Source organism: Giraffa tippelskirchi, chromosome 8, assembly GCF_054371585.1.
Source record: "Giraffa tippelskirchi isolate mGirTip1 chromosome 8, T2T-mGirTip1v1.2.pri, whole genome shotgun sequence".
NCBI lineage: Eukaryota > Metazoa > Chordata > Mammalia > Artiodactyla > Giraffidae > Giraffa > Giraffa tippelskirchi.
In genome coordinates this window covers 159961995-159988778 of record NC_137282.1, presented here as the reverse complement: position 1 = coordinate 159988778, position 26784 = coordinate 159961995, and the positions used below count along the sequence as shown (strand labels likewise).

The 26784-nt window shown below is 44.3% G+C and overlaps 2 protein-coding genes across 2 annotated transcripts in view; both read right to left on the bottom strand.

Annotated features, from left to right (window-relative positions):
* The window catches only part of TXNDC5 (thioredoxin domain containing 5), an 86869-nt gene that overhangs the window by 39053 nt on the left and 21032 nt on the right, over window positions 1-26784 (bottom strand). The gene's annotated exons all lie outside the window — the stretch shown is intronic.
* The window catches only part of BLOC1S5 (biogenesis of lysosomal organelles complex 1 subunit 5), a 47620-nt gene continuing 44139 nt past the window's right edge, over window positions 23304-26784 (bottom strand). The window contains exon 6 of the transcript XR_014063289.1: window positions 23304-23580. The gene's annotated coding sequence lies outside the window, so the exon portion shown is untranslated. The remainder of the gene's footprint in view (window positions 23581-26784) is intronic.

Genomic DNA, 26784 nt, shown 5'->3' with positions numbered 1-26784 from the left:
GTCCTTAATCTACCTTTCCTGCTCTCACGCTAAGCCCAGGCACTTTTCAGGGAGGCCACAGAGTTTCCTATGTGCCATGTGCAGACCCGAGTTGTCAAAGGTCAGAAAGAGGCTGCTTCCTGCCTGCTGACTCTGCAGCTGCTCCCCTATGTTGGCCGGAATGCGGGACACATTTTTTTGTGTGTATTCAAATTCTCTTCCATTAAAGGACACACAACTTCTTGACATGTGATTTTGGAAATGCTATTATATCCGTATCAGGGAACTGTGAGATGAAATATTTCCTGCCATATTGGCGGGCAATAAATGTCACAGCCATCAGCGATTTCGGGCCTCCAAAAACATGAATGAGGGCTGCCAAAAGGGAATGCAATGCTTGCTATTCAGCAGATGCTTAGAATTTGGTTTTAATCAAACTTATTCTAAAAATTGTTTGGGAAGCTCTTTGGATTTCAGAATAACGAAGGATTATGGAGCTATACCCAAAGAGAATAACAAATAAGCTACTTCTTTTACATTAAATTTCCTTAACTGATAAAATACTCTTTTAGGAAGACACCCCTCACAGTGATTGCTCCAGAGGAGCAAGCATCTCAGGGGAATGCAAGCAGCAGCCCTTCGCCACTTCTGCCGCTCCTGAGTGAACAGGAATTACGGATGCAAACCACCAGGGAAACAGGATCTGGCCCCTGACAGCCGAGGGGCCTATGCTGCTGCTGCTGCTGCTGCTAAGTCGCTTCAGTCGTGTCCGACTCTGTGCGACCCCATAGACAGCAGCCCACCAGGCTCCGCCGTCCATGGGATTTTCCAGGCAAGAGTACTGGAGTGGGGTGCCAGAGGGGCCTATAAAAGGAATGACTTCAGTGAGCCCAGAGGCTTGAGAAGAGCACCAGACTCCTTAGCCTGATACCTGGATTTCCTTACTTACTAATAATCTTTGCTGTTCAGGCTGCCCTCCCCCTTTGCTCTAAACTTGTATGTAGCCTGACTCCCGCTTGCGCCTCCTCCGAGCAGTTTTCTCAGGGCTATGGAGATGCTGTCTCCTGGGCTCCGAGTCCTTAACATTCCCACCAAATAAAATAAACCCTCTACTTTCAGGTTGTGACTAGTTTCTTAGTCGACAGAACTGCAAATGCTATAATCATCAAAGTGGGAAGAAATCAGAAAGGTACAGTTTAGAAGGAACAAACAGCAGCAGAACCACGAGGCACCTAGACACAAGGCTTTGGGGAAAAAATTCCCTGCACCTCCATCTACTCACTTTCAGGGCTTGGTCCAGCACATTTAGGATTTACCGGGAAAGCTGCTTATAATTATGTTTTAATCAAACTTATTCTAAAAATTGTTTTGAAAGCTCTTTGGATTTAAGAACAATGAAGGATTATGGAGCTATACTCAAAAGAGAGGAACAAATATGTTACTTCCTTTACATTAAATTTCCTTAACTGACATAATATTCCTTTAAGAAGACACAGTTCTATTTCTGTATTCTTTCAGTTTTTAACACTTTATAAATAACCTATTAATACCGATTGTTGGAAAAATCTTAAAAACTCCATCAACAGAGTTAAAGCAAAATCTTCCTAAATGACTTCCCCTCTAGAAGCTCCACATACGCGCCCCAAGGCAGGGCAACACCCTGTCTGTACAAAGTCCTCTTGTGAGGTGCCTCACCTCCCGCTTCCTCCCTGATCCACCCTTACCTTGATGCTTAGAGACGGGGGAAAAGGCAGAGTTGAGGACACCAAGATTTTTGCCACCTGTGATAGACAGCCGACAAGTGGCAGAGACAGGATGAGCACATGTTCTGCGTCTCAACAGCCTTTGTGTTTTCTGCCAACACAACAGTTTCCACCATCATGGGGATTATTCTTAATACCTTGTCAGCGGTCAGGGGTCATTGGTGGGTAGACATCTTTCACCTAAACCAAGGCAGACCAGGTCTCCCAGGTTGCTGGGGCCTGAATACACTCCCCTGGCTCCTGTCCTGGTTTAGCCTGGGAGCTTGGGAGCACTTTGCCAGATTTGGATAATGTCCCATCCTATCCCCCTAGCAGCTCCTCAAGTGGCCATTTCATTTGCTCTAAAATTACCATCATGTTCTTAGAAATGTGTGTGATTCATCAATAATGATCTGTCCCTCGAAAATCACAATACGATCATCCCACGATCATACTTGTGTCGTGACTCCCACAAGAGAGTGCAAATAACTCCACATATTGTCTGTCTTAAAACTGAATTCTAAGAAGAAGCACTCGGCATTCTTCTCCTTCTCCTCCTCCTTCTACGGTTGGCTTCTAGGGTTTTTAGCCTGTGTCTCCCCATTCCAGAAACGCATCTCTTCAGGAATCAAGAAAGCCGTTCCCATTCAAGGAAGAACATTCCCAGACATCATCTAGAAATCTTTCCACGTAACATTCTTGAGGGTAGTACAGAAAGCTCTTAGGGACAAAGAGGTATCACGAGAGATGTGGGTTTGCTTTACTGATTTGGTATCCAATGGCATCTGTTAATAAGAGACCAACGCCTATGACTAGCTAGGTCCTTCCTTGAGACCCAGGCATTGAATTCTGGAAACACCCTCATGCCAGTCAAGGAGACACTTCTCTGTTGTCAATGACTCTCTTTGAGATGACTCACCTCCTTTTGATTTGTTGACTATCTCCCCTCTCCCTATACCAGAAGCTCAGAGATGTCAAAAGCTGTCTTTTCTGCATTCCTGGTTCCCCAGGACCTAACACCATTCTGGGGCCCTCCAGAAAGATTTGTGAATTACTGACAAAGGTGGCGTCTCTTCCGTTTCAAAGGAGAAAACAGCTTTTGCCTGAGGTGCAGAAAAGCTGTAGCTGGTTTACTACTTCTTTTCCTGGTAAAAAAAATCAGCAGTGAGGTGCAGGGGGGACACCTGCCCCATCTATCAACCCCAGGGACCGTCTGTGGGACAAGGAGCAGCTTCTATGAAAGGGCTACCAGCCAGAGGCGGACTCAGACGAGAACAGGGTTCCTGGAGGCTGGTCTCCCCTGACCCCATTTTAAAGTTCTGCATTCTTTCAACTGCCCAAAAGTTTCCTGGAAGTCCTCATTTTAATAAAGTCAGGTATGGGTAGCTTTTAAGGAGAGAAGCTAAAGGAAATCCATCAGAGAAGGAAGAACTGTCATGAAGAGGGATTTTGCAATAACTCGGGGTGTATTCAAAGGCATATAATTTCTCACAGTCCAGCAACCCAGTGGGAATTTGTGGGGGGGGGGGAAGGGAGGAGGAGCTCAGACTTCCCTGGGGGCTCAGACGGTAAAGAATCTGCCTGCAATGCAGGAGACTGGGGGGTTCGATCCCTGGGTCGGGAAGATCCCCTGGAGGAGGGCATGGAAGCCCACTCCAGTATTCTTGCCTGGAGAATCCCATGGACAGAGGAGCCTGGAGGGCTGCAGTCCATGGGGTCTCAAAGAGGCAGACACGACTGAGCCACTGATGGACACTTTCACTTTCATGAAGGAGCTTAAGGAAAGGCAAACGCAAACACACACACACACACACACACACACACACACACACACACACACACACACACACACAGGCAAAATACTGATGAGGGCATCACTAATAATTTTGGGAAACTATATTAAAGCATTCCTATTGAGAAATGGAATATTTCCTGCTCTATCAAGTAAACAAAGGATGTCAAGGTCATTAGCGATTACAGCCCTCCTACTTGAGCCAGTGAGCCCTGAGAAAACTCAGGAAAGAAAAGATTACCTGCTATGTGGCAGCTGTCACATCACAGCCCCTCCCTCCCATGAGCCCTGAAGAGACTCAGGGTGTGAACATACAGGAAGCTGGCCCCAGAGAGCTGAGGTGCACACCAAAGGAATGACTGCAGTGTGCCCAGACTCTTGCAGCTTCCCATACACAGAAAAGCACTCATTTCCTTAATTGGACATATCTGGTTTCTTTAATTAACAGTAATCTTTTGATGTCCTGACTACCTGCCCTTTGTTGCAACACTCCTATATATCTTAGCTTCCCCTGTTGCCTCCTCGGAGAAGTTTCTCAGAGCTCTCAGAAACACTGTCTCCCGGGCTGCAGTCCTCATTTTGCCCCACATGAAACTTAACTCACAATTTAATGTTCTGCAGTTTGTTTCAACACTATCTTGAAAACCATTACCAAACCTGTCTTCCAAATGGAAGCATCTGCAAGTAACTAAAGTAGCTGTAGTGCCATTGAAAAGCTGAATGCTTAACTGTCATGAAAAAGGGCACATTGGAGACTTTTTTCACAGTTACTATCACTTCTAACAACAACCACAAAAATTATTGTTAATGACTTGGCATATAACAGGGTTTGATATATGATTAATAGGTGTTCCTTTTGAATATAAAGAATCATATTTTCTTTTTTAAATATTGTGCCCAATTTTAAGAAGTATGTGTGTATACACACATACAAATGTACATGCTATAAGCAGTTAATAATGTTTAAGTTTACTGAATACAGTAAAAATACTGTTAAATACCACATATAATCACTTAAACTATAGTACATTTTAATACGTTTCACACCAACCAACTGATATGTTATTTACTGGGTAGAGGTCTTTTTTGAAAGTTGCTGAGAAAATATTTTATTTGATGATAAAATATTTTATTTGATGATAAAACGTTTTGTCTAGTTGATGATAAAATTATTTTATCATCGTTAACTTTCCCTATAAAATTGAAGGTATATTCCAACATGCAATAAATATCACAGTAAAGAATATTTGGAAATAGTAACACTTCCAATGGAAAAGCTGTTTGGAAAGCAACATCTTATAACTCAGTGTATAATACTGAGACTTAAAATGTTACACTTAACATTGAAATGGAGACTTAAAATGGAGTTATATTATTTGGGGCTTAGCTAAATCTAACAGGAGATGGAAAAGTATCCTACTTTAAATTAAATTAAATTCATGATTTTATTTCTGTCTCAAGGCAGAACATTCATATTTTAAACCACAAGCTTATCAAAGGACATTCACTAAATGTACCATGGATGGTACAAGAAGTGTTTTTAGCCTTAAAAATACTGTAACCTAAGAAATAATTCTGGACTGACTTTAAGTGCTTCTTTGAAATGTGTAGGTAGAGGATGAACTCAGGAAGCCTATTATATATGACTCATGAGTAATATAATTTGGAACAAAACAGAACTCTCAAGCAGCACCCATGGCCAACCAAAGTAAACACGTCACTGCGCCCCACCTTCTAAACTGACATGGGGGTAGACTGACTGCTTCAAAGTACTGATAACCCACCTGTGTGCAGGTATGTTTATTCTTTACCGTTTGAGTCTGTAAAGAAAAAAGGAACTATTCATACCAGTCATTTATCAGTGAATTCCTTTTCTGAAGAGTCGTTCTTATTCTTTTTTTTGGCTGCCCCATGCAGCATGCAGGATCTTAGTTCCTGGACCAGGGACTGAACCTGGGCCGTGGTAGTGAAAGCTCCGAATCCTAACCACTGGACCACGAGGGAAGTCCCTTGCTTTCCTGTTCAACTGGGAAAGATTTGGGGCCCACATGTTCCTTGAATTAAACTTACGACTAGCCTACAGGGTCATGTCTCTATGCCATATGGGTCCGCGCCTAGCATCCTTCCGTCCGTACAGTTTTGCTCCCTGTCTCCAGGAACATACACCTGAGTGGAATCAACTCATGGAAAATTCCTGGTAAGGTGCAAAAGCTCCTCTCAAAGTAGGAAATTATTAACTGCTGCGTTTCTCAGACTAATTTTACAGACTAACCATAAAAAGGAAACTCTTGATGTTGACAGGTGTCCATGTTATTTTCTCACTGAAAACCCAAGCGTCTAGTAAATAATTCCAGCTACGAAGTAAAGACGAAAAGTGGCACTTTAAATTCAGATGATTCAAAAGTTTAGCTATTGCTCCTAGGAGTTAATCACTCAGTGACATAGTTCCTTTCCTAAATGAACGCTGACTTTTTGACATCTGGGCTGGAGCTCATACATGGATGACTACGGCTTGGCTCCTGGAGCAAGCGGAGTCAGTTACACGAGACGAGTCATCAGGCCACACCTTAGCGTGCTCGCCACAAGGACGCTGAGAAGGACTCTCAGTAATGTCACAGAGTCCATCCCTGCAAGGAATGCCGTCAGAGGAGAAATGGTTCTTACACAGAAAACCGGCAGGGAAAGGCTGCGAAGTCTTACACTAAACACATCAGGTTTGGTTACTCTGCGGGAACAATTTAGCACAGAGTAAATTAGGGGACAGGGCTTCTCTGCTGGCTCAGTGGTGGAGAATCCACCTGTTAATGCAGCAGACGCGGGTTCCATCTCGGGGGAGGAAGACCCTCTGGAGAAGGAAATGGCAACACAGTCCAGTCTTCTGGCCTGGAAAATTCCATGGACAGAGCAGCCTGCTGGGCTGTAGTCCGTGAGGTCACAGAGTCGGACACAACTGAAGTGACCGAAGCGAGAGAGCACAGCACAGCAGACTAGGTGAGAGTGTGGGTGTGAGAGTGTCAGCACACGCGGTGAGAGTGTCAGCACACGCGGTGAGAGTGTCAGCACACGTGGTGAGAGTGTCAGCACACGCGGTGACAGTGTGGGGAACAGACACGCACACCGCAGAGCCTGACTCACAACCACAGCAGCACACACGGTGAGAGTGTCAGCACACGTGGTGAGAGTGTCAGCACACGTGGTGAGAGTGTCAGCACACGCAGTGAGAGTGTCAGCACACGCGGTGACAGTGTGGGGAACAGACACGCACACCGCAGAGCCTGACTCACAACCACAGCAGCACACACGGTGAGAGTGTCAGCACACGTGGTGAGAGTGTCAGCACACGTGGTGAGAGTGTCAGCACACGCGGTGAGAGTGTCAGCACACGCGGTGAGAGTGTCAGCACACGCGGTGACAGTGTGGGGAACAGACGCGCACACCGCAGAGCCTGACTCACAACCACAGCAGCACACGCGGTGAGAGTGTCAGCACACGCGGTGAGAGTGTCAGCACGCGCGGTGAGAGTGTGGGGAACACACGCGCACACCGCAGAGCCTGACTCACAACCGGACTCCCGCAGGTTCACCTGCTCCAGCGCAGGACCGCTCAGCTTCCTTTCAGATCTTAAAATTTCCCACTTTACAGACTGAAATTCTTCACAATTTCCTGTGATTTGGAGCTTTCTTAGTTTCCCGGCCAAATAAAATATTAACACAATCTTAAAACCATCTCCCTGATTTTTTTGATTTCTAAAGATAATCATAAAATTCACTAAAATTTTAAGAGGAGCCTCCATATAACTTCGTGTTCACAGAGTCAACAAACTCCTTGAGACAGAAAATATTTCTGAAAAAAAAAAAGTTACCAAAATTGATGAAATTCTGAATAGACCAAATATCAAGAAAGAAGTGAAGATGGTTATCAAAGAATTCTTTTCATAGGCTCTTGGTTTCTACTGGTGAATCTTATCCAATTCATACACATAAATTCTATAATATAAAAACTGTTCCCCAATACAGAAGATAACTATTTATCTAGAAAGCAAATGTAAAACTCATGTAGAATTGCTATTGTTGAAACTAGAAAAAAATGAAACAGACCAATTCATCCACTGCTAAGGGAATCAACTTCAATTTCCATGAAGTTCAGTACCGAGTATTAGGTTACGTTGTGGGTTCTATCCCAGACGGCTGTGTTCACCCATAGAAGTGCTGGTGGTCCTAGAAAGAGCAGCGGCCACTTAAAGTTGATCATAAGTAGTAAGAACCAGCTCTGCGGTTCCAGCCGGTCAAGATCTCTCACCAAGCAGAGGCTCTGACCAATAGGTCATTTTTTCTAGGAAAAAAGGCACAATGCCTAGACAGCTATATATATATATATAACTGTATAATCTATATAATAATAATATATAATATAATATATAATGTCATATATTATATTAATATATATAAAATAAATATATTAATATAATATATAATATGTAATATACTATAATAATATATAATATATAATATATTAATGTGTAATTATATATAATATATAATTATATATTATATGTTACATATCTATTGATATTGATATATCAATATCAATAGATATATAATTCTATATATAATAGTTATTATTATACATATAATTATATAATATAGTATATAATAATTATAATATTTTATATATTATATATAACATAAAACATAAATTATATTATAATATATAATATAATTATACATATTTTATAATATATAAATACAAATTATATATAATTATATAATTATATTATATAAAATATACATATATATGTACATATATAATATATATTATATAATTTATATATGAATATACAATATTATATACATAAAATATATATACTAATATATATACTAATATAATAATATATAATATATATGTAATATATAATATAAATAATACATTATTACAGACATAATATATAACATAAATATATAATATATAATATATATATTATATATAGTATATATAATATATAATAACATATAATATATAACATATCTATGTATAATATAATATTCTATATATATTATATTATATATAATATATAATATAATAATATATATACTATGTATAATATATAATATTATATATAATATATACTAATATTTTAATATTGATATATATTGAATATATATTATATATTATATAATACATATGTTATATATTATATAATTATATTATATGTTATATATAATATATATTAATATATAAAAAATATATTAGAAGTATATTATATATTATATAATACATATGTTATATATTATATAATTATATTATATGTTATATATAATATATATTATATAATTATATTACATTATAAATATATAATATAATTATGTTATATATAATATATATTATATATTATAAATATATGTTATATGTAATATATATTAATATATAAAAAATATATTAAAAGTATATTATATAATATATATTACTACAGATTATATATTACATATGTTAATATTATTATAAATTATGATATAATAATATATTATATATAATATATAATGTAACATATAATATAAAATGTATAACATAATAATATATATATTATATATATATTATTTATTTACTTGGCATCACCAGGTCTTAGTTGTGGCACACAGGGTCTTCAATCTTTGTTGCCACATGCGGGCTCTTTAGCTGCAGCATGTGGGATCTAGTTCCCTTACCAGGATTCAAACTAGCTTCCCCTGCAGAAGCTTTGGAGTCTTAGCTACTGGACCCCCAGGCAAGTCCCTAAGATGGTTTTAGTCTCAGTATCAGAGTCTCTATTTCAGGATGTCATATTTAGGGCAATTCCAAGAACATGACATTGCAATCCTTTGCAGACTGTGCACGTGAATGAGAAAGTAATTCACGCAAGAAAGAAAAAATTCCCTGGCCCTCAGTGCTTTCACTGTTGTGACCTGGGTTCAGTCCCCTAAGATCCCACAAGCAACGTCGTGCAGCCAAAAACAAAAAAACAAAAAACAAATATCCCTTCTAATGGAAGAGCAAGGAAAACTCAGGGCACGGGAAAGTCAAGTGCAGAGGGGAGTCCACCAACACTGGAAACCTAAGGTTCAGATGTCTCTCCTGGAGGCAGGGGGCGGGCCCTGCAGAACATTTCAAGCAACAGGGATGAAGCGGGCCTGCGTGGGCACCTGGGTACCTCCTGCAGAGGTCCACTGCAGCTGGTACCTCTGAGTGGTACTCTCGTACCGCAGAGTGGCCAGGTCCTCAGATGACCTGTCAGAGCAAACCAGAAACAGCCCCAAGTTCCTGAATCAAGATACCAGATGAAGCAAGAACACAGAAGTGGGAAGTCAGGATGTCTCACTCCAGGCTGCGGAGTCTGACCTGCGGGTTAACACCCCGCCCCCGCCGCCACTGGCCCCAGCTCCCTAAGGATGTCGTCTCACCGTGGAGGAAGGGCAGGCTCTGGGCAGGAAGGACTGGAGTCTGCTTCTGCAGTCTGGCACACGGAGAAAGACTAATTATTTTTAAACAGCAAAACACTTAGGATATATACCTTCAGTTGAAGTGTCTGTCAGTGGTATTGCATTAATCATTCTGCAAATACTTGTTAAGGATTTTCGAGGTATTTATTCATTGAAAGACAAGAAATAGTTGCTGTCCACAAGCGGAAGAGGGAGAAAAAGAATGAAAATACAACTTAGCCATAAAAAAGAATGAAATTTTACCATCTGCAACAATATGGATAGATCTAGAGATTATCATACTATGTGAAGTAAGTCAGAGAAAGAGAAACACTACATGATATCACTTATACATGCAATCTAAAGAACAAAACAAACTAGTGAATATAACAAAGAAGAAACAGACTCACAGATACATAGAACAAACTAGTGGTTACGAGTCTCTCGATTCACAAAAATTAATTTAAGACAGTTCTTTGACCAAAGTGTACAGATTAAAAATGCAAAACACCTAAATGAAAACACAGAAGTTTTGCACAGGTCCTAATACCGTCAAATCCTTGGATCTTTATCCAGGGTATGGGCTCCAAATACACTTCAAGCATTTTGTCACAACTAGTCAGAAGAACTCTCAAAAAAGGGCAATACTGGGTTAGGTTTTGATGAATGGAACCTATGAGGAGTTATGGATACTGACAAAGACCACAGAGGTGGCTGCAGGCTGTCACAGTGGTTGTGAAGATGGGTTGAGTTCTGGCTCTGGCGCCCTGGCTGTGGAGCTTGGGTGAGGTAGGTAATCTTTCTAAGCCTTATTGCTACCTGGTAAGGTGTTTGTTTGTTTGGCCAAACCTTGCAGCATGAGGGGACTTCCCTGACCAGGGGTCGAATCCGTGCCTCCTGCATTGGGAGCTCAGAGTCTCAACCACTGCACAGCCAGGGGAGTCCAACCTGCTAAGTTTTTGAGGGTTAAAGTACATGAGAAAATCCATGTAAAGCTTTTAGAATAGTAGCTGTTATCAAATAATACTTGACACAAATATGTAAGTTATTATTACTGTCACAGGACCTTTGGACAAGATTTGCCTGGAACAGACAGGACTTCTCCATCTCATCCACCTTTCCCAGGCTATACACACACAGAGAAACATATGTGAACTACCAATAACACCAAGAATATATATATTTCCATTCACACACAACATCAGTGTTTCTAGGAAAAGAAGTGGTTGTTTATAGAGAGTAGAGCCATGAAATCAAATTTAAGAGGTGAGGGATACCATCCATGTGTCATCGGGGGAGAGGCTCACGATGGGAGGGGAGGAGGGCGCTGGCAGCGAGGACCTTCCCTGGAGGTCCGGCGGTTAAGGCATCGAGCTTCCCCTGCGAGGGGCGCGGGTTTCAGCCCTGGTCGGGAACTAGGATCCCACAGGCTGAGCGGCGAGGCCAAGATAATAACACAAAATGCTAAAAAACAGAACGAGTGTAAGAGACACAGACAAATTATAAAGGATTCAGAAGGAGGAAAAGCAAGATGCTGAGGGGACCTGAAAAAACATCTTTAAAAAATTATTCCCTTAAATCCATGTGTTTAGCCCAGAGATAAGACGAATGGTGTTTTCAAAGAAAAATTGGGTCTTTTCTATATACCTTTCCCCCTTCTCCCTTAGACGCAGAGCTATTTCCAGTGGGCAGAGAAGAATTTCAGTGCAATAAAACTGTCTAATACTGAGAGCTGGCCCGTCTTGGGACACAGTTTCAGAAGCTAATGAACTCTAGAGGCTTCCGAGTTCTTGGAGGCTTAAGGCGCTTCTGACAGAGGGATCTTGGGAATTGCTGGCTTGTTTGTTTCTACCTGGAGCACCATTACCACTTATGCTCTTGAATGGAACATGGTTTCCCTGGGCAACTTTAAATTATCTGTGAGCAGCGTTTTCCTGATATTTCATTCAGTTCAGTCACTCAGTCGTGTCTGACTCTTTGCAACCCCATGGACTGCAGCACGCCAGGCCTTCCTGTACTTCACCAACTCCTGCAGCTTGCTCAAACTCATGTCCATTGACTCTGTGATGCCATCCAACCACCTCATCCCCTGTCATCCCCTTCTCCTCCCACCTTCAATCTTTCCCAGCATCAGGGTCTTTTCCAATGAGTCAGTTCTTTGCATCAGGTGGCCAAAGTATTGGAGCTTCAGCTTCAGCATCAGTCCTTCCAATGAATATTCAGGACTGATTTCCTTTAGGACTGACTGGTTGGATCTTCCTGCAGTCCAAGAGACTCTTAAGAGTCTTTCCAACACCACAGTTCATTAAATCTTTACAAAAAAACTCTGCTCTGCTCTTCTCAGTAGCTCAGTCATATCCAACTCTGAGACCCCACGACTGTAGCCTGCCAGGCTCCTCTGTCCATGGAATTTTCCAGGCAAGAATACTGGAGTGGGTTGCCATTCCCTTCTCCAGGGGATCTTCTTGACCCAGGGATTGAACTTGCGTCTCCTGCTTTACAGGTGGATTCTTTACCGTCTGAGCCATCAGCTAGGTGTAGGCTAGTATTCTGGTTTGGTGTCAATCCCTCTGCTGACTTTCCTTCTCTGTGGATTCACACAGGGAACAGCCATTAGCTCAGCAGTAGCTAGAAGGGAAAACACTCCCTAGTTTATCCCCAGGAAACAAACATGAGAAAGCTCTTTCATTGCTCAGAGATCAGAATAACAGAGAAAAATGAAGAGAGATTCTTACCAGGCCATGCAGAGGGACGGCCCAGTTTGATACGGGCATGGATTGGATTGAAGGAAAAAAACAGGGAGCCCGAATGAATTTCCAGGCCTTCTGGACACAAGTGGTAGACAGAAAGGTATTTTATAATCTATTACATTAATCTGGATTAAACATACCACTGTCCTGATGAATCACAGCAGACCACTGGAAATGGACATACCTGTATCACAAATGAGCTACCACTAAGAACTACAATGAAAGTGTATCTTTAAGCTGGATATTATATTGACTTGAATTTTCAAACAGAACTCCATATAAAACATTCCAAGAAAGCTGTCTTTGGTGTTGAAAGCTCCCATATCTGGTTTCAGGCCAGAAGGGACTTTTTTCCTTGCCTGACTTAATAATGAGGCATTCAGTCATCCGGGGGCTCCCTGCCTATGGCAAAGCACCACGGGCTGCAGCGCACCCCCACGGTCCTCACATCTGCCCGCCACTGCCTGCCCCTTCCTAGGTCCCCCCAGCACCATCCCCACAGAGATTCCCGATGCAGAATGCCTGCGGAGGGCCCTGAGGCTGACTGTGACCCTGTGTGTTGTGGAAATAAGAGACTCACTGCCCTAGAGTAACAGAAGGAAAGTTTATTTGTGGAGAGAGAGGGGCAGGGAGACAGGGAGCCACGGAATCTGAAGGAGTAACAGCAGCAGACTCGTGGCTGAGCCCTCCCCGGGGCAGGGAGCCAACAGAGACCCCTGGAGGCGCTTCTGGGGACAGAAGGGGGGTGACGGGGCAGCCCTGGGGGGCTCAGAGGTAAAGAACCCGCCCATAATGCGGGAGACCCCGGTTCAATCCTGGGGTCAGGAAGAAGGACATGGCAACCCACTCCAGTATTCTTGCCTGCGAATTCCCATGCACGATGGAACCTGGTGGGCTACAGTCCACGGGGCCGCCAAGAATCAGTCACGACTTAGCGACTGAACGACAACAAAGAAGGGATGCGGGAGGCCTGCCCTCATCACCCTGAGCTTCCAGGAGAGCTTCCCTGATGGGAAACAGGAGCCGACTCGAGCGGAACAAATTGTGATCCAACTTCTCTAATTTCAGAGCTAAGGTCAAGTGGGCCTTTGTGTTCCTAGAACAGGTGTATCTGCTTCCAACTCCCATGTTCTCAACACCCCTGTGGCTTCCGCATAGTGTAATTCTAGAATCCTCTCTGAGCATCCACCCCCAACCTCCACTCTCTATCATCTTAGCCTATTTTAATATTGTTTTCACACCACGCATCTGAGGTTCTCGTGTATACCGGTCTATTCACCTGGGACCCTAGACTGGGATCGCACAGAGGCAGGGGCTGTGTTTTGTTAGATGCTGCTCTATCCTGATGCTAAAACGGTGCCTGGTCCAGAAGGAAGAGCTGGAGAGATGGGGCTGAGTGGATCGGTGACCGATCGAACAAGTGAATGGATGCGCTGAAGACGTGGGGTAGGAAATGGTGGGATGTATAAAACAGAACACCAACGAAATGGGAAGAAAAGGGAAGCTGAGATTAGTTTGTTTGCAACCTGCAATCACCCACTATCTGCCAGGTCTGCCTGCCACCCCCAAGACACCCAGCCTGACCTCAGGGATAAGCCCCAAACCTGACTTGAGACACCCGTGGGCCATGTGGCCAAGGGCACACAGAGGAAGTTCCCTAGAAATGTGACTGATGATCTTTGATTCAGAAGGGCTGAGGATGACTGCGGTCACATTTGTGATTCAGCTGTAATCTAGCCCTGAAATGCTCAACCAGAGAGGACATCCCTCATCTCTGGAGTGAAGGACAAAGTGAGGAAGAGTGTGGCATTGAACAAGGTCTGGGGTCTAACGGCTTGTTCACTTATGGAGCTCTTTTTTTTTTTTTTTTTAAGTATTTATTTATTTATCGTGGCATATGGGCTCTGGTTCCCTCATTAGGGATAGAACCAGGGTCTCCTGCATCTGGAGCCTTAACCCCTGGACTACCAGGGAAGTCCTACTTCTTAATCTTTTAACACTTATCACCAGGGAGCTGAGGTTCAAAACAGGTGTACAGTGATCTGAACAATGGGATCAGACAAGATTTATAAGATTTATAGAAAATCTTAATAACCAGAGAGAGTCAAAGATGAATCCAAAACTTGGAGCTTCCATGCCCAGGAGGACAGGGGTTTCTATAAACCATGATGGGGGATTTAGGACAAGCTAATTCAGGGAATGAAGTTAAGCATAATTTGGGATTTGTTGAGCTGCACATGCCAGCAAGACAACCCTTGGAGCCTGCAGTGGGCTGTGAGTGAGCCAGTGAAGAGAGCAGAACTAGAGATACAAGCTAGAACCTTATACAAAATCTGGACTATGCCCCGGGGTACCATGGAGAATATATATCTGATCTTTCTCCCCAGTCCCTGGAAATTTTGAGACTGACTGAACTGTCTTTGTTGTGCTAATGAGATGACTCAAGTTGGATCACTAGAGAGCTTCTGGATGGGGCTGGTCACCAGAAAGACCAACCACTTGGAATTTGGGACAAGTTCAACCCCCCGTGGCTCCATGGTAAAGAACCCGCCTGCCAATGCAAAAGATGTGGATTCCATCCTGTGGGGAAGATCCCCTGGAGAAGGAAATAGCAACCCATTCCAGTATTCTTGCCTGGGAAATCCCATGGACAGAAGAGCCTGGTGGGCTACAGTCCCTGGGGTGACAAAGAGCTGGGCACACATGCACAACGTCCAGAAAGCGGGACCGGAGATGACTTAATCAATTGTGCCGACTTAATGAGGCCCCAGCCCGCAAAAACCCTGGAGTTTCCCGGTTACTGAACTCATGCTCGGGAAGGGTGGCCCACTCAGATCCCACATGCAGAGGCGCAGGGGCTCCGTGCCCAGGACACTCCTAGACTGGGCCCTGGGTGTCCCTTCCATTTGCCTCCCTTCTAGTAAAACTATAGGATGCTTCCCTGAGTTCTGTGCATTATTCTAGGGAAGCCAGTCCGTCACAAGCTTGGGTGCCTGCGACTTCGGGCTGGTGTCGGGAGAGAGGGCAGGCTGGTGAGACTGAGCCTTTAACCCACGGGCTGTGACACTCACTTCAGGCGGCTGGTGCCAGGCTGCACTGCAGGACACCCGCTTGGTGTGGGGACGGAACACGCCTGAGCAAGTTGCCACAAGTATTACACAATAGTTGCGAAGGAGTTCAGCGATTTTTAGAAGCAGGGCTCCAAATGGCAACGTTACTGAATCTTGTCTTTTCTCTCTCATCATTCGGAGCCACTAACAGAAATTCTAAACGACGTGATGGGAGATGATCTTGCATACGTCTTATCTAAGAGATACGGAGTAGGACAACCACCTGAGAGATACCATCTTCACCCTCATACTCCTCTGAGGACAACCATGTAACTGAAAAGGGAAAACAATCTTTACACTTCAATACGTAAAATGACAGACTCTGAGGAAATATAGGAAAACTTAATTCTTGGCATCTTTATTCCACTAATTCTAAGGTGTCACGGATTTTTAAGATGATGAGTTTATAGCAGAATTTTGGTGGAGATGAGGAAGGAAGGTGACGCTGACACATTAAATACAGAGATCCAGTGTAAGATGCTATCTATTCCAGAAAAGTAACATGTAAAAAATAAAAAAAAGTACATCTTAGATTTGAGAAAACATAGCTTAACATACCAATAATTCAGATTGTCTGTGCTTCTCTTTAGCGTTCAGGTGATTTGCCTTAGATCTGTTCAGTGTCATTACTTTTTCCTTAATCCATTCTCTGTTCTAAAATATTACTGTCTCAAAGCATAACTGTTTATAAAAAAACCAAACCATCTAGATTAGAGGTAAAATGGCTGAGATAAGACAAGGGCCTACTTCATTCCACTATAAGCATTCTGACAATGAAAAAATACTTAATTTGTCACATTAACTGAATTGTGGAAAACAATTCTTCCCCAATAACCTGTTGGCACCTTCTATGCTGACAGAAACCAGCTTTGTCCCATACGCACACATAAGGTGCCGGCATCCCACGGAGCCGGCAGGCACCATGTCCCCCTGCCCCCGAAGCCCTGCTTTTCTACATGGAGAAGCTGACTCAGAAGACACCCCGAGGGCGTCTCCACTGCTACATCCTTTCCTACCTGCCCTCCAGATGGCTGGCCCAAGGGAGGTAGACCCATAAAACCCAGAATTCTATTTTTAGGGCTCTGTGCATTAAAATCCCCTCATCACAAGTAAGTCACTGCTATGCCTTTCTGACAATGACATTTCTGATTTATCTATATTAAGTTAGTGAACTGCCCTGTGCAAGAAATGGGCTGCTATTGAAATCAGATGGCTAATTATAATTACAATCTCACACAGACCAAGAGACTAATGACAAGAACGCTTTGACCAAGACGTGCGGCCCTTACCCACACGGAGGCAATCTCTAGCTGAGCCTCATCTTCACTTGCCAAAATCGTACTGAAAGTATGTTGCACGAGAGCCAGGAAACATGGCTTTCATTGGGGTAAGACTCGCGCTCTGAGACCCCTCTTCAGGGGATTTAAATGACCGACATACAAAAACAAACCCAGGCACACATTGAGAAGAAAAGGAGTGCGGTAAGATCCGGAGGGCTATTTTTAGGTGACCTAGCACAACCCCGTAATAGATGGCTGATAGATCACTTTTGGAGATGATGCTGATTAGTTTATAATAGCTGACAGCATGGGAGTGGGTGTTACGTAAGGGGAAAGAGAACACTGTATTTACACACAGTGTAATTAAGTTACTTACACTGACGAGGGAGCTTTCATGTTGGACTCTCAAATCACTCTGTAAACATCAATTATGTATCAAGATTCCGATAATGTGGCTCTGACATCTGCTTTGAGTCCTTTTTGAAGGACAAGCACTGAAACTTTGAAACAGAACTCAGATGCCTGGCTCTCCACTGCCCTCTTTCAAATGAATCAAGTTCATTTGTACTTATGCTGCACAGGACTTCTAGTTTAATAAGTGATTGACAGTTTAGTATTGTACCACTAAAAAAAAAATCATTCCTTTATTGCTGTTTTAATTACCTAAAAAGTTCTATGAGACAAGGAAGGAAATTTTCAACAGATACTGACAACGGAAACTGGCAAGGGAGGGGCCACTTGCTGCATCTAATGTCGGTAACTGCAACAGCCTGCAAAGCAATGTGTACCATCCCGAATTCTAAGGGAAAGAGAGGTGAGTTGAACAGTTACTACTAGTTCTATATACCCTTCCAGTAGTTCAGAACAACCAGGTCCAGCCTGCTAGACAACTTCAACTGCATCTCTAGGTTATCAAAGCCACCCCTTGAGAAGGAAGAATGTGTCAGGATGTAGAAATCATTGAAAGGGTGATTTATAAGACAATCACAGCCTCATCGTGGGACTTCCCTGGTAGTCCGCTGGTTAAGCCTCTGTGCTTACACTGCAGGAGACACGGGCTCCATCCCTGGTCAGGGAATTTTTTTAAAAAAGCAAAACAACCCTCATCTTGTCACACTATCATGTATTTTTTAACCAAAGCAACTGAAAATAGACTCTCTTTTTCAGATGAATTGCTTGTATTAATAGGTTTTTTTTTTTAAAATTACATCTCTGAAACTCTTCTCCGCAGCATCAACTATTAAGTATTCTTTACACGACTCGGGAACACACTCAGTCCTTCTGGCTGACTTCAGAACACTGGCTCGTGTTGACGGCGAGGACCGGGCACCAGGAAACCATGTGCTAATTGGCCGCTCCATCCCTCTTTCCTCTTCACTGTCTGCCAGGTGGAGCCCCAGCACGTCTGGCTCTCGGTCGCATCCTGCCTGCTATCTCTGTCTGGCAAACAACCACTCTGGGCTTCCAGAACAGGCACCGACGATAAGTAATTCTCAGCTCGCTCTGCCAAAAGTGTCTTTGGCCGACGGACCGAGGAAGACCATTGTTGTCGCTGGCGGTTATCTCTCGCCGACTCCACTTGGCAGATGTGCAAACCCATCTCTCTGGTGTGGGGACGAGTCAACACACCGATAAACAAGACACATGGAGGAAATAGCAACCAGTCTTGAAAACAGAAAAAAAAAGAAACACGTGGAGGTTTACTGGATGCCAAGATGTTTGTCCTCCATGGCTCGCCCCTGCTTTATCTCACTTCCCAGCCTTCCTATCAAAGAAAGGGGGAAGTTGAGCGTTTATCAAGTGTGAATCGGCTGTGACGTTTGTGTGTGACTTACACAGCATGGAAAGTATTTTTGGGGGCTGCGGGTGCTGTTTTCTTTCATTGCGAATCTGTATCTTCATCATTCATCTCCCCTTTGGTCAGATCCCATGTTCTCGGAAGCACTCAGTCTGTCAAGATGTTGACTGTCTTCTGAATGGCGGGCATGCGTGCTGAGTTGCTCAGTCGTGTCTGACTCTTTGTGACCCCATGGAGACTGTAGCCCGCCAAGCTCCTCTGTCCATGGGATTTCCCAGGCAAGAACACTGAAGTGGATAGCCATGCCCTCCTCCAGGGGATCTTCCCCACCCAGGAGTGGAACCCAAGTCTCCTGAATCTTCTGCCTTGGCAGGCAGATTCTTTACCACTGAGCCCCCTGGGAAGCCCCTCCGGAACAGATCCCCCTGTAATCAGGGAAACCATCCTGAACGTGGCCGTGGAAGTGCCTCTAGTGAGAGAAATGCAAGCCTTCTCCTAAAGCAGGCGGGAACCTGCTGCGGACAAGGTTCTGTCCCTGAGCAGAAGCACAGGGCCGGGGGTGGGGGCGGGGGCGCATTGTGTGTACCCTGCACACGCGGCAAGATACTGGATCCAGTCAAGGGCCGCAGGAACCAGCACCTCTAGGCACCTGCGTGGGTCACACACAAGGGGGCCAAACACAGGCTTTGTTGATTTAGCAGGAACCCCCTGGGCGGGCCCAAGGGAGACAAGTACTCAGCCTTGAAGGTGTGGGTCACAGTGAGGACAGGCTGGAGGATGAAAACTGCTCCAGTCCCAGGAATACCTTCCCCACGGAGGTCTAGGATGGACAAGACGGCGTCACGTGGGCCTGGGATCACAGGAGAGATGGAACTTCCCTGAGTAACTCAGGGATGTCTCGTGTCGCCCTGTAGTGACAGATTCACACGAGGATGACCGAATTGCTCAGTGAGACTCTCGAGCGTGGAGGGACCATCTGGGGCACCTGGACTTCTTTCTCCCCATATTACAGAGGTAGGAAATGACCCCAGGCAGGATAACTCATCCGAGATCACACAGCCAGCTACTGGCACGAGCAGACTTTTAGGTCAGTTATCACACTTCCCAGAGCTCCGAGTTCTTCCTTCCATAGCTCTCCGGCTTGCAGTTTGAAAGCATCTATGTTTGAGCTGGAATTTCAAATATGCTGATACTAGGAAGGAAACGAGGTTAGAGCGCTTGACCAGATAGGACATTCCAGTCGTTATGTATGACTTAAAAAAAGGGCAGGAATGGGTCGATCGGGTGAAGAAACGGATCGACTGCTGTGATGACAACAATGAAGAAAGCACGCGCGCTGGACAACAGGCACTGCCCAGCTCAATGAGGATGCAGATGGCGAACGCCGCGGAGGGAGCAAGCAGGCTGTTGTTCTGCTGTCTGCAAAACGAACTACCCTGTGCTTTAGCTCACAAAGCAATTTCACACAACGGATCATAGTAATGCAAAACGGGGCAGGAGTCATGGCAGGGAGGGACTGGGCTAGGTCACGTCCTTCGGTCAGCGTGGTGGTAAAAAGCAGGTTCAGGTGAAAAGGACTAGCAGGAAGGGAGGAGGGTCATCCTGCAAAATACATTCAATGAGAAGTTACAAGTCTGGTGGAAAGCGGACACTTTTTTTCTGGATTCATAGATTTTATAAATCTTGTTCAGTCGCTAAGTCGTGTCCGACTCTTTGTGACCCCATTAACTGCAGCACACCAGGCTTCCCTGCCCTTCACTATCTCCTGGAGCTTGCTCAAACTCATGTCCATTGAGTCAGTGATGCTACCCAACCATCGCATCCTCTATCGTCCCCTTCTCTTCCTGCCTTCAATCTTTCCCAGCATCAGGGTCTTTTCCAGTGAGTTGGCTCTTCGCATCAGGTGGCCAAAGTACTGGAGCTTCAGCATCAGTCCTTCCAGTGAATATTCAGGCTCAAATGTAGGCTACCGTTTATTCTGTACAGTATTCAAATTAGTCATAGATGAGTCTGCAGTGTTTTTGTATTAGTTGTCGCCTAAGTCCAAAACATGATTATTTACATTGTGTGTACCTGTAACTTCTCTGCTAGTAAAGATATCTGCTGGGTTACCAGGGGTTTTAATGAGAGACTCCTGAGAGGTTAAGTTACTAGCATCCTTTCTAAGCCATGTTTGTTTGTTCGTCCACATACTACACCATCATTGGAGAAGCACTTATTAAAATTTATGCTAGGAACGAAGGAAACAGATAAAAGACAGGGTTCCTGCTGCCAAGAAGTTGCTTGGCTTACTGATGGAATTTCCCAGTACCCCATGTTGCTCTTGGCCATGCAAACATAAGATTTTTAGATTTCTGCTCGAGGTTTTTCCACTTAGAAAAAGAGGCCTCACTACTGTTCATTGAGGTTGCCATTCAGGTAGGAGGCAGGGGCTCAGGCCCCATGACAGCATCTGAGTCACAGCTGCAGGCGCTGCGTGGTGACAAGACTGCACCCCTTCCCCTGAAACAGTGTGAAAACCATTTCTCAGTATTGCTCTCAAATCCCATGGCAATGCTTTGCCCAGGAAGGAAGGAGATAGCTGCATCACTTCTGTATGTGCTCAGACACTAATGTCAAGATGGGCTGGGACATAAAGGACTGAAGCTGGGTGGCATCGATGTTTACAGGTCAGAGACAGTCAGACTCTATCAGACACCCTTGGCCACACCAGCCACACTCTCAGAGCTCAGCCCACGGCCAGTGGCTGCCATAACGGGACCACTCACACACCTCCATCACCGCAGAAAGTTCTACTGGACGATGCTGGAAACGGACTGGGTCTCCTAAAACGGTGGAAAAGCGGGGATTGTACGTGGTGCCCATGGGCTTGGCTAGCAAAAAAGGGATCATAATTAAATATGAGAGATCTTATTTTAAAAGCTCAGCTGGAACTTCCTAATGTAATTAAGCCAAACAATAATGACGGAAGCAAGTTTCTCCTGGCTCTGGGTATTTGGACGACCAACTGTTTTGGATCTTGTCTGTAGGACAGACAAGATGCCACGCCCCTGTGCTCCGCCACCAGTCAGGCCTGGAATCATAACTGTGTAGACGCCATCCAGCTGCTGGCTGATGGCAAAGGCCCCACAAGGCAGAACACTGAGAAAAGGCAGCCGGACTCCCCTGAGGGTCGAGTGTGAAGATGCCAAGCCTCCACCACAGGGGACCTGGGTTCAATCCCTTGTCGCAGAGCTAAGGTCCCCCAAGCCACTCAGTGTGGACCCCCTCCCTCCTGCAAAAGAAAGGAAGCACGTTGATTCTGCACATTGAACAAATTACCCTGCCGGCCGGCTACTGGGTTCCAAAATAGGGGAGAAATTTCTTTAACAAGAGAGTCACCTTACACATGTGACTGGACTGCCCTTGACCTGATCACACAGCAGGGACAGAACGGAGTCCTTCTGCAGCGGAGTCTCTTACAGTGCAACTTAGCTTGCTCAGCTTGACATCATTGCTTGCTCAGCTTGACATCATATTCTATTTTACACCCCGTTTACGTGCTCAAATTCCAGTCAACCCGATACACGTTACTCTTGATCTTAAAACATAAGAGAGAGGTACGTGGGTGCAGTCTTTCTTGAGTCGTGTGGGTGTATGAGACCCATAATGATGTCAAATTGGTTAACGAGGGCTTAATGAGACTGGCCGGCACTAGTTTATGTCCTCTGTCTACCCCCTGGTGAAGGGATTCATTACTAGTTGGAGCCAAAGAAGGAAGGGGAGAGAGAGAGAGAAAGAAAAAAAGAGCATGAATTATTTCCTGAGTATCTAATTCAGTCGCTCGCTCAATAATCTGGGGTGTGTTGTTACGAGGAGCCAGGCTGCTCCACGGGAGGGGAGCTGAAGCCCGTTCTTCTCCTTCGAGCCTGTTCTTTGCCGGGAACCTCGGGAGCAGTACAGCAGTGGGAGAGCAGTCCCGCCAAGAGGCCTCATTCTGAACTGAAGGAGCCATCACTCTGGGTGCAAAACATATATATATATATAGAAGAGCTTTGCTTCTGGCAGGTCTGCAATTCTTCCCTTGGCTGTGGATAATATCTAATGATTCAGAGGAAGTACTGTCCATTCTTCAAAGAGAACCCAGCCAATTGTGTAATGTTATTCTGCGGCACTGGAAGAAGCCAAAAACGAAGGGAGGCTGGGGAGAGTCCTTCCTTTGCAGCGATCAGCTCACATCCTGCACCAGCAGGTTTGATTACCCTTATCTCTTCTTGCATAACGACAAGTGTTATGACTGCACAGAAGCGACTAGTCTTCCAAAAAAAAAAAAAAAAGAGAGAGAGAAAAAAATCCAGCCACAATATTTGCCTCCAGGACTGCCTGTGGCGGTAAATTCCTTAGACTGGCCACACACTGTGTGAAAAGCTGTTTCTTTTGATTTATTCCTTTACCAGCTCTTAACTCCATCAGGTGCCCCCTCCTCGTGTTCTCACATTAGGGAACGAGGCAAAAAGAAAAGTGGGTTTGACTCACAGGCACAGAGGGCAGGTTTGTGGAAGCCAAGGGAGAGGGGGCTGGGAGAGGGATGGACTGGAGGTTTGGGAGGAGCAGAGGCAAACTATTACGAATAGGAGGGACAAACAGCAAGGTCCTACTGCACAGCACAGCAAACGACATTCAATATCCTGCGATAAACTGTAATGGAAAAGAATAGGTAAAGTCTCATATATATATATACATACGTAACTGAATCACTTTGCTATATAGCAGAAATTAATACATGTCAACCCCACTATACATCAATAAAATAAATAAAAAAGTCTGTTCATTTTGCAACATCCCTTTCATTTAGGTGGACTTCATGTAATCTAAATATTCTTTCATCTCTGTTTCTCATACTCTATGCTGATTTTAAAAATTGATTTGTTTTAAAAATTAGCTTTAAAAAACTGAATACTATTAAGGACCCGGTTATCATCGTTTGGGTACCACAATACACAGAAAAAGTAAGTGTCTCCCCCTCAGCGGACCCGTGTCTCCCAGCCCCCACCTCCAAGCCAGTCGTCATTACCAGCTGCTGGTGTAAACTCCAGAGAGAGCCAAACCCACGTGTGTATGCATTTCTTCCTTTTAAAATGCATTTTCACATTTTAGTATATTCTGGAGATCATTCTATTTGGTCATCAATAGGGCTGCTCAGTCCTTTTTCATGGCTGCATTATATTCTGGTGTGAAGACATGATAATTTATGTAACCAGTTCCAGGTATTTATACTGACAAGTTTTTATGTTTCTAGTTGCTCACTCATACATGTAAGACTCCAACAAAGAGCTCTGTATACATGTCTTCACACCCAACACAAGTATGTGCACTTTAAATGCTGATAGGTATTTTCAGATTGCCCTCCAAAGAAATAACATCAATTTATACTGTCATGAACTGCTCCCACTTCCTTGCCAACACGGTCTAATAACAGTCAGTCTTCCTCTAGTGACAGCTCTACCTGAAAAACCACACAAAGGGTAGGGACCTTCAGACAAACAATGGTTCCTAACATTTAGCCTTCTATCCTGGCTCCTGTGAAACCATGCCACCGCATAAGCCCTAAAACCTAACAAACAGAGCAAAGCAAACACAATGAACAAAACAGAATGGGATATACAATCAAACCAACCAGCGCTGCCTGGAGGTTCCCGGTTTTCGGGACTGCCGAGTTTGTGAACTACTCAGCCTGTGCTGGTAACTGTCCGTGTGTGTGCTTTTAGCAGGCGGGGGTGTGAGAAGAATCCAGGGTTTTCATCAGGCTTTCAAAGCGATCTGTGACTTCTGCCAAAAAAGCTAAGAATCACTGACTTAGGATAATAAAAAAGAGAGAGAAAATAAAATTTGTATAAAAATTCAAGTGCCTGGTTTAATGGCTTAACATAGATAAACTAAGTAACAGTGCAAACCTAAACTCTTAATACATAAAATAATGAAATCATGCTACAGCACTGATTCTCAAATTCTGAACTCAAAAAACTTTCTAAAACAAAGTCTGTGGACCAACGTGGTTTTGCCGAAGTTCTATTACATCAAGTAGGGATGCTAACAAACAAAACAAAATTACCGTGTTCTGTCATCATTTCATAAGACTATCTGAACACCAAAAAGTAGGAAAGATGTGACCTGAGAGTAAAAGGCAGGGCTTTAAATTGGGTAAGTCTAACTCTGTCCGAAACCCCTACCCTGCCCCTCACTTTCTTACTTCGCCATCAACCCGAGAGCTGAATGACAGAGAGGAAACCCTGTCATGTAGCATCGCCATCTGTGGATGGGCCCTTGGAAACGACTGCTGTCAGGACCTGCCCTTACTACATTCATCAAAGTCTTGCTTTTGGTCTGTGCTGCCGGACGAGGCAGAGGAAAAAGCTCCGGATTCTGAGTCTTGGATTTGCCATTAGTTAATTTCTGCTGAGTTATTTAATGCCTTTTTGAACCTCAGCTCTTAACATCAGATGAGAATACTAACACCTTTCCTGTCCACCTCACAGGACTGACAGGCTCAGATGGATAAATATGTGAATATGTGAGCAAAGTTTGTTTTGTTTTTTTGTAAAATATAATTTGATACAACATGCAAAGCTGACCCAGCTAAGGAGGAGGAGGTCAGGACCCAACCCCACCCCTCTCTGGGGATCCCATATTCTTAATCATTATGATACAGTCTTTCCTAACATGCATTACTGCTGTTACTACACCTCCTACAAGTCTTCATCCCAGCCAGTGGCTGAACATACAACAGTTATTAATAATTTACAGGACTTGGGCTCCTTTAATACGTTAGCAACACCTATGCCTCGAGATGAGAGCTCTTAGTTTAATTAACAAAGGATTTGCTCAGGAAATATTCAGTCTGGTTTCTTTTTATCTTCAGATATTAACCTTTGTAGATGACCATAAGACCTATGAGGTGGAACCACTTGGATATATTGCTAAGGAAGAAGATTGGGCATTACTGTATTCAAACTGGACATTCCTGGTGAAAATGTAAAAAAATGGGGAAAAGGATGTAACATTGGAAATGTCAAGTCTTTTGAGCAATGTAGTCAATTTACTATATTGTAGATTATAGGTTGGCATTAAAACAGTGTGTGAAGCTTGCTGAAGACAAAAAATTATACCCTGAGGGACTCTCTGGTATACTGCAGTTTTCTCATTCATTCAACTTTGTGATTTATGTAGACTAAAACACTGGACTTTTTCTGTTAATTGAGACAGAATCATCTCTAGTTAAAGTTGACAGTGGCTTCAGTAGGCGAGGGAGGTCAGGGAGGTCAGGGGTCCCCCGAGGGGCAGCCGTGGCTGGGGCGTCGGCAGTGGGCCGGGGCCCCCCAGCGGGGAGGGTGGCACCGGGAGCCCCCCTGATGCTGACCCCATGCCAGCGCAGGGCCGCGTGGATCCTCGCGTGCTGGGCGCCATCCCAAGCACAGCTCCAGACCACCCCCCAGGCCCCCCGCGGCGCCGAGCCCACCCTCTCCCCATCCTCGAGCTCCCCGGCTCGTGGGGCCCCTGTGGCCTCTGGCCACCACCCTCTGCCCGGCAGCTGAGGCCCCTCAGCCTCGGCTTCCAGCAGACTTTCCCCATCGCTCTCCCTCCTTCACCAGCCCAACCCCGGCTCAGGCAGGAGGGGGCTTCGCCTCTGTTCAGCACACATGTTGCTTGTACTTATTCTGTCTGGATTTCCTATCTGCTCCCTCTGCAAGGGACAGGCTTTAGAGACAGACAAGGTGTACGTGTGAATCTCACTCAAATTCTCTCTATATGCATTTTTAAAGCATGTATGCAGTGGGTACTGTATGTCAGTAACGGCCAAGTTCTTGGTCTCATTAGTTTACTCATCACACTAAATCTATGAGG